Below are 7,692 nucleotides of genomic sequence, written 5' to 3'. Positions count from 1 at the left end.
AGAAATAAAATAAAAGATAAGGGATATGCCCCACCCCAAGCTTAAGAACAAGCATTGTCCTCAATGCTTAAGGAAAGAGCGGAAAGGACCTAAATCGGGGGGTCGGGCGGCGGGAAATGCCCGTGGCGATAGTGGTAGTCCCACATATCATGGACCTGGCGGGAAGTGTGAGGGAAGGACTGCTCCAATCGATCAACACGGCTTGCCACATCTTGGATGGTTCTCGTATTCTCTTGTGTTTGGGCGTCGATGCGCTGCACCGTGGAGAACATTGTGGCAAATTGGTCAAAGAACGTAGGGGGGAAATATGGTGGGACTTCGTGTCCCCGTTGCTGATGCGGCTGGTCGAAACGTTGTGGAGGGGCCTGGAATTGATTATGCTGAAACATCGGCTGCTGCATCGAAGGCTGGTCAAAATGGTCCTCAGCTTCGGGCATCTCATCGTCCTCTTCTTCATCTTCTTCCTCTTGTTCATCTGCATCGTCACCCTCATCATCACCGAATTCTGGGAATACACCTGCTTGGGTCAACTGATCTGGAGGAAGCCAAGTGTCGGGGTCATCTGTATCGAATGAAGAACCGATCCAACTTGGCAGGATGTAAACCGGGGCTTTGTCAGAGTCTAACCAATTGTACGTGCGTGTTCCCCGATCGAGCAACATCTCCATCCGGATGAGAGTATCACAATCTAGCAGGAAGTTCGGTGGGGTGTCGACAGGTATGTACTCGGGAGCCGGGAAGTCTAGGCCGACGGCTCCACCTATGATCGTGATGAGTCCCCCGATGAAAATTTCCCCCGAGGAACGCTGGCGAATGGAGTCGCATTTGTCTAAAAAGAAGCCTGAAAAACTGAGGGGGAGTGCACGCCTCATGCTTCGGAGGAAAAAGAGCTCACATCTGTTGATTTGACCGGGCTCGAGGCGCCCGAAGATACTTGTCGTGAGAACTCGGTGAGCAATGCGCCAGCAGGGGTGAACGATGTGCTTGGCTCGCTGTCGGCTTGGGTTAAAGGTTGTGAGACCGGAAATTTGCATCCAAAAGTTTGCATCCGGGTAACGCAGAAAATCTTGGTACTCTTGATTTTGGGAGCTGATGCGGAATGGATCGTCTATACCCATGATGGAATCAAGCTCGTCGTATGTGAGCCTATGATGCTCCCCTTTCAACTGGAATGTGAGGACTTTCGTTTCATCATCTCGTGCATATGTGCTAAGAAATTCCATTGTGGGTTCCTCGTAGGTTCTGTCACAAAGTCGAAGAAAACCACGCCAACCCAGTTGTAGGAACAAATGGTGTACACCATCATGCACCCCAAGCTTTTTCATGGACTTTCTGTGGTAGAATTTTGTCGGCCGGATTGTGCGACCCCGAAGATTGGAGCGATAGGTTTTGATTTCGGCATTTGTAAGGGAAGGATCGCTTCCCTCTTCTCCTCTTTTTTTTCGTTTACCGGCTGTTTTGCGTGATGGACCGGCGACATCCTTCTGCGGGTTAGGATCGATCGATGATCCATGGGTGCGTGTCCGAGCCGCGGTTTTGCCCATTTTCAAAACCTATAATATCAAAAACAACTTCACCAAAGTAATCCCTCACCTCACCACTCTCAAATCAATGCAACTATCTTTAAACCGAACACAAAAATTCCAAGAAATAATGACACCCAACTTTTGACAATTTAAATTGGTTTCAACAACACCACTCGGTTTATTTGACAATTCCAACAAAAATTCGACAGCATTATGAGACAAAATGAGAAAATCCCAACCAAAGTTTAAACAATTTTTGTACAAATTTCCAAGCAAATCAACCAATCTCAACCATTCTCAAATCAATGTTTTCAAATAAACCGGGCAACAACTAACGATCCTAGGTAATTTCCAAAGCATAATTGGATGCAATTATCGAATTGAAACAATGCAATGTAATAAAAACCAAGGAAAGAAAATACCCGAATTATCCCAAAATTGAACTTGAACCCGGAATCCACTACCGTGCACCCCAAGCTTTGGTTATTCGTGGGTGCCAAAATGCAAGACTTGTTCACTGAAGGAAAATTTTTAACTTTATTTGTGTGAAAAATCCGACGGCGGCTCGTGGTGGCTCAAAAATTCCGGGAAAATTTTTTGGTGAGATTTTGAGGTTTTGTTCGGTTAGATGTAAAGAGCTTGGAAAAAGAAACACTTTGGTGGTGTCGGAATTGCGAAAGGTGGTCGGAGTTGGCCGGAAAATGGCCGGAAAGCGGCGAGTTGGGTGGTGGTGGCGCCCCTAAACCCGACAATGGATCGGAGTAAATTTTGGGTGGGGTTTGTAGAGCACGGAAAATGGTGAAGAATGGCGGTGGTCTCGTCGGATTCCGACCGGTGGAACTCCGAGAAATCGATTTTTAGTGAAAAGTGGGTTTATGTGTTCTTGAGAGTTTAAGAGAGAATGGTGAGGGTTTGAGAGAATGAAATGAAGAAGAAGAGTTGCTGGAGGTTTTCAATCCATATTCAAGTGTGGTCAACACCCGGTCAACGTTGGTCAACTCATTAAACCACTTGGTCAACGAAAGTCAAAGCTGGTCAACAAAATAAGGGCTGGCCGTCAAGCAGCACGCGGGTCGCGCAGAGGGGGCACGCGGGTCGCGCAAGCTATGCAGTTAGTTCCATTTATGTGTCGCAATTTAAAGGTCGGCCGCGCACACCAGCCGCGCACCCGTGCGCGGGTCGCGCGGATCATGCAGTTAGGAGTCCGATATTTGTCGCGAGTTGAAGACCGGCCGCGCACACCAGCCGCGCACCCGTGCGCGGGTCGCGCATAGTTCTGGTCCCGGTTTGCGATTTTTTTTTTCGTTTTCTTCACTAGTTCTTGATTCGGAAGGCCCCAAACACCTAGAAACTCTTGGCTTCTTCAAAAATGACTTCAAAAGTTGCATCAAAACATTTTCAAAACTTCTTTATTCGAACGTAGAGATATGAAAGCATAAAGCTTTCCAAAAATGCCCCTCTTTAACGTCATAGGCGAGACGTCCTTCTAGCTTGGTTCAACACACCGGGACATCCAAGTGGATGATTTCAATAACACTTGCATTAAAACCTTCATAGAATGGCTTTAATCGGTGCCCATTGACTTTGAAAATTTGTCCCGTTTCTTCACTTTGGATTTCGACCGCTCCATGGTCAAAAGTCTTTATTACAACAAATGGGCCAATCCACCTTGATCTTAATTTACCCGGGAATAACTTCAACCGTGAATGGTAAAGTAAGACCCTATGTCCCGGTTCAAAATTCTTCCGGGTGATGGACTTGTCGTGGAAGAGCTTCGTTTTCTCCTTATAAATCCTTGCGTTTTCATAGGATTCGTTTCTCAATTCTTCTAGCTCTTGGAGTTGAAGTTTCCTATGCCTTCCCGCTTCGTCTATGTCGAAGTTGCATTTCTTGACCGCCCAAAATGCTCGGTGCTCTAACTCGACGGGAAGATGACAAGATTTTCCAAAAACCAATCTGAAGGGCGACATTCCAATCGGGGTCTTATAAGCGGTCCGATATGCCCATAAGGCATCGTCAAGTCTCAAACTCCAATCCTTCCTTGTCGGGTTCACCGTTTTTTCTAGAATAGACTTCACTTCACGATTCGAGACCTCCGCTTGACCATTCGTTTGAGGGTGATAGGCAGTAGAGACACGATGAGTCACGTGATACTTCTTCAATAGAGCCTCCATCATTTTGTTGCAAAAGTGCGTCCCTCAATCACTAATCAAAGCCCTAGGCACACCAAATCTCGCGAAAACATTAGACTTTAAAAACTCGATAACCGTTTTGGCATCGTCCGATCTTGTGGCTTTGGCTTCAACCCATTTAGAAACATAGTCAACCGCGAGTAAAATATAAGCGTTGCCAAATGAGACGGGAAATGGGCCCATGAAATCAATCCCCCATACGTCAAAAATTTCACAAACAAGGATTGGGTTTTGGGGCATTTGGTTCTTTTGCGAAATGTTTCCCGTCCTTTGGCACCGCTCACAACTTTTGCAAAACATATAACAATCGCGTGACATGGTTGGCCAAAATAATCCACACTCAAGGACCTTTCTCAAAGTCCGGCTAGGTCCGAAGTGTCCCCCACAAGCAAATTCATGACAAAATTGCAAAATGGATTGGTGCTCTTGTTTGGGTACACATCGCCTAATGATTTGATCGGGACAATGCTTCCACAAATAAGGTTCATCCCACACATAGTATTTTGCATCACTTTTCAACTTGTCTTTTTGAGCACGTGTGAATGCGTCGGGATACCTTTTTGTGACCAAAAAGTAACGATATCGGCATACCAAGGAATAGATTGAGTAAGGGAAAAGAGATGCTCATCTGGAAACTCGTCCCGCAATGGGAGAGGAGTTTCATTTGAAGTGATCCGGCTTAGATGATCGGCAACGAGGTTCTCGCATCCACTCTTGTCTCGGATTTCCAAGTCAAATTCTTGTAACAGTAGGATCCACCGGATGAGTCTCGGCTTTGCATCTTTCTTTGTCATCAAGTACTTAAGTGCTGCGTGATCCGAATACACTATGACCTTGGTACCAAGTAGGTATTGTCTAAATTTCTCCAAGGCGAACACTATGGCCACTAGCTCCTTCTCCGTGGTAGAGTAGTTGCTTTGAGCATTGTCTAGTGTCCTTGATGCATAATAGATCACGTGGGAGGCCCTCCCATTCTTTTGACCCAAAACGGCGCCTATCGCATAGTTGCTTGCATCACACATGATCTCAAAGGGGAGATCCCAATTTGGTGCTTGCATGATGGGAGCGGATGTAAGCAACTCTTTGAGCTTGTCAAAAGCTTCTTTGCACGCCTCATTGAACTCGAAATCGACCTCCTTTTTCAAGAGTTGGCACATTGGTCTTGTTATCTTTGAAAAATCCTTGATGAACCTTCGGTAGAAACCTGCATGGCCCAAAAAAGAACGAACTTCCCGAACACAAGTCGGGTAAGGTAAGCTTTGAATAACATCAATTTTGGCCTTATCTACCTCAATTCCTTTTCTAGACACAATGTGACCCAAAATGAGACCTTGACTCACCATGAAATGACATTTCTCAAAATTCAAAACCAAGTTTGTTTCGATGCATCTTTTTAAAATTTTTGTGAGGTTAGTCAAACATTCTTGAAAGGAGTTGCCATAGACCGTGAAATCATCCATAAAAACCTCAATTATGTTTTCAACGTATTCCGAAAAGATACTAACCATACAACGTTGGAAAGTGGCCGGGGCGTTACACAATCCAAATGGCATTCTCCGGTAGGCAAAAGTACCAAATGGACATGTAAATGTCGTCTTTTCTTGGTCTTCCGGTGCCACCGGGATTTGGTGAAAACCGGAATACCCGTCGAGACAACAATAATGAGATTTCCCGGCCAACCTTTCTAACATTTGGTCAATGAAAGGCAATGGGAAATGATCTTTTCTTGTGCTTGCATTGAGTTTGCGGTAGTCAATACATACTCTCCACCCGTTTTGCACACGAGTGGGGACCATCATACCTTTGTTGTTCTCGACCACCGTGATTCCCGTCTTCTTTGGAACGACTTGCACCGGGCTCACCCACTTGCTATCCGAGATTGGATAGATCATCCCCGCATCAAGAAGCTTTAATATCTCTTTCTTCACAACTTCCATCATTGGCGGATTTAACCTTCTTTGCGCGTCTCTACTTGGCTTGCATTCATCCTCCATTAAGATCTTGTGCATGCAAGTGGAGGGGCTCAAACCCTTGATATCCGCAATCGTCCAACCCATGGCTTCTTTATGCTCCTTCAACACCTTGAGGAGTTGCTCTTCCTCGAATTCGGTTAAATGAGTTGAAATGATAACCGGAAGGGTTTCATTCTTTCCCAAGTAAGCATACTTCAAATGTTGAGGTAAGACCTTCAATTCCAATTCGGGTGGTTGAACAAGGGATGGCGGCAATTTTGTGTGAGTTGGGGGCAATTCAATTTGCTTGACATCTAATCTTGTGAATTTTTTCATCTCCATTTTACTTACCAACTTCTCAACTTCCGGATCCAAAGAATAAAGCTTTAATTGTTCGGCTAGCTTCCCACAATCGAATCCTTTGCTCAAGATCATTTCCAACATATCACCGTTAGACAACTCAAACAATTCTTGAGTAATTGGCTCAACAACATCAACAAAGTACAAAGATGAGACGTCACTAGGATATCTCATGGCATCATAAATATTAAAACTTATTGTTTCGCCATCAAACTCCATTGTCAAACTTCCCGCATACACATCGATCTTTGTCCTAGCCGTCTTCAAAAACGGTCTCCCAAGCAAGATTAGAGCTGATTTGGAGGACACTTGCTCATCTAGATCAATCACATAGAAATCCGCCGGGAAGACCAATTGGTTCACTTGCACTAGGACATCTTCTAAAACACCTCTAGGAAAGACACTCGATTTATCCGCAAGAGAGATTATGACACCGGTTTCACTTAAGGGTCCGACATTTAATGATTCATATACCGAATAGGGCATGACATTGATAGAAGCACCAAGATCAAGCATAGCACTACTAAAAGTGACATCTCCAATCTTGCAAGGAACCGTGAACATTCCGGGATCTTTGCATTTGGGTGGAAGTTTCCTTTGTAAAACCGCGGATGCGTTTTCATTCATCAAAATTTTCTCATTTCCCTTCAACTTCCTCTTGTTGGTACAAAGTTCTTTCAAGAACTTTGCATATCTCGGGATTTGCTTGATTGCGTCAAGTAGAGGGATGTTTACTTCCACCTTTCGGAAGGTGTCCAAAATCTCTTTCTCCTCCATATTCTTCTTTGAAGTTGAAAGTCGGGAGGGGAACGGTGGTTGACTGGCTATTGGTGTTACTAGAGGGGCAGCCTTCTTTGGAACTCCGGCTTGTGCATCATTCTTGATTATAGGTACTTCAACGGGAATAACTTCTATCTCTTCCTCGTCTTCCCTCGGCTTCTTCTTTGAACTACTTTCTCCGGCTTGTTTGCCACTTCTCAATGTCACCACATTGACATTTGGGTTCTTTTCGGTTTGAGAAGGGAGTTTACCACGGGATTCCAACTTGCTTATGGATGTAACTATATCTCCCATTTGTGCTTCAAGGTTGGAGATACTAGTCCTTGTTTCTTTTTGGAATTGTTGGGTACTAGTGGCTAGAGATTTGACAATGTCTTCAAGAGACATTCCGGAGCTACTTGGTTGGGATTGAGGAGGTTGTTGATGATGATGTGGAGGGTGCGGTTTAGGTTGATAGTGTGGTTGTTGATGTTGGTAATGAGGTTGTGGTGGTGGATAGGAGGGTCTAACCAATGCATTTTGAGGCAATGGTCTTGGGTTGTAGCTCATGCTGGGATTTGGCTTCCAACTTGAGTTATATGCATTTTGGTAACCGGATGGTTTGTTGTGGTAGTTTTGGAACTCTCCCGTGGCATTCACATGCTCCACATCTTTTTGAAGGATGGGACACATATCCGTAGGATGTCCCATTGTTGCACATATTCCACAAACCATCACTTGTGGAGTTTGTCCCATGGCTAGCTTTTGGACAACGGAGGTTAGATCTTTGATTTGAGACTCGAGATTTGATGTTCCCACTTCATTGACTTTGTGTTGTGTGTCTCTTTTCATATCTTGGCGAGGGCCAAAATGTTGTGAATTCGCGGCTATGGTGTTGAAAAG

The 7,692-nt window shown here is 44.8% G+C and overlaps 1 pseudogene; it reads right to left on the bottom strand.

Moving 5' to 3' along the window:
• Positions 1-3,010: 3,010 nt before the first annotated feature.
• Positions 3,011-7,482, bottom strand: LOC145067564 (uncharacterized; annotated as a pseudogene).
• Positions 7,483-7,692: the final 210 nt, after the last annotated feature.

This window comes from Lactuca serriola, chromosome 8, assembly GCF_051521515.1.
Source record: "Lactuca serriola cultivar US96UC23 chromosome 8, Lser_US96UC23_V15, whole genome shotgun sequence".
NCBI classification, from domain to species: domain Eukaryota; kingdom Viridiplantae; phylum Streptophyta; class Magnoliopsida; order Asterales; family Asteraceae; genus Lactuca; species Lactuca serriola.
The sequence above is the reverse complement of the archived record's forward strand: the minus strand, read 5'-3'. Positions and strand labels throughout refer to the sequence as shown.